Source organism: Octopus sinensis, linkage group LG7 (assembly GCF_006345805.1).
Source record: "Octopus sinensis linkage group LG7, ASM634580v1, whole genome shotgun sequence".
NCBI lineage: Eukaryota > Metazoa > Mollusca > Cephalopoda > Octopoda > Octopodidae > Octopus > Octopus sinensis.
This window is the reverse complement of record NC_043003.1, coordinates 63079487-63081033: the sequence shown is the minus strand read 5'-3', so window position 1 is coordinate 63081033 and position 1547 is coordinate 63079487.

Here is a 1547-nt window from a genome sequence, read left to right as displayed (position 1 = left end):
AAGGTTTCTACAGCTGGATGCCCTTTCTATTGCTAACCACTCCAAAAGTAGTGGGTGCTTTTTATGTGCCACCGGCACAAGAGCCAGTCAGGTGGCAATGGCAGTGGCCATGCTCAAATGGTGCATTTTATGTGCCAGTGACATGAAAGCCAATCAGGTAGTACAGGTAACAACCACGCTCGAATGGTGGTTTTTATGTGCCACCGGTATGAGTGCTAGTCAGGCAGTTCTGGCATCGGCAGCCATGACAATGATTTCACTTGACTCAACAGATCTTCTCTAGCAGAGTTCATTGTCCAATGATTGAAGGGTACTCTTAAATAGGCTGGTTATGCCACACTGGCATAGGTCACAGTTACAGTCTTACTTGGCTTGCTGGGACTTCTCAAGCACAGCGTTTCCCCAAAGGTCTTGGTCGCTTGTCATTGCTTCCATGAGGCCCAATGTTTGAAGGTTGTGCTTCATCACCTCATCCCGGGTCTTCCTGAGTCTGTCTATTTTGGGTTTTACTGCTGGATGCCATTTCTAATGCCAACCACTTAACTGAGTGTACTAGGTGCTTGTTACGTGGCACCAGCACCATTTCATTTTATGTGGCACAGCACTAGTACCATTTTACATGGTATTAGCACCAGTACTTTTTATGTGGCACCAGCACTGGTGCTTTTTATGAGGTACCAGCAGCAACAGTTTTCATGATCACATCACTGAAATCTTGAATTTTTGAGATAATGCAGGATTAATTAAAAGCAATGTGAATTAATAAGCATTATATGGTGCTTCTCTTAATTTCATGAATTACTGTTGCAATTATCTATGCGCAACAAAGTATATTAATATTTTTCATTAATTTTGAACAGTAAACTGTTTTTTTTTCCGAAATATCCAATATTTTTCAGAGGAAAAATATTGGATGATTTCACCTAATTTGTCAAAAAATTACCAATTACGCCTTGCTTTAATGATTGAATAAGTGAGGTAGTATCATTCGGGTGGTATGAACAGAGCTTTAACATTAGGGTATTCTTAATCACTCAGATATGATGAAGCATTATCATTTATTACAAAAATTTTGAAGCCAATAGTATTTTCCATCATATAAATTTCTGACTCAGAAATAAAATTTTGATAAAACCAATTTATGAATATTGCAGCAGCCATCCATGAATTTTATTCACATGCCAACGAACTGGAAGGGTATTTTTATTCAATCTTTTCATTGCATGTGGACTAAGAACCCTGTTAATTAATAGCAGGTCAGAGAACAGTCACCAAATTCATTACAGCATAGTAATGGTGAGATTCAATCTTCAAGTACTTTGAATCCTCTGTTACTTCTGGTCCTGGTATAAGAATTCTCTTCGGAATTTTCTTCCAGAATAGACCAGTTCCATCAGTATTAAATATTTGTTTTAAAAAATATGAATCGTCTTCAATTATTTTAGATAAAAATGGTACAGATTTTTCAGTATTCTTTTATTATCACTTGATCCAATTTTCCATGGAATTTGTTATTATGTAGAAAGTTCCATTAAAATATTTGTCAT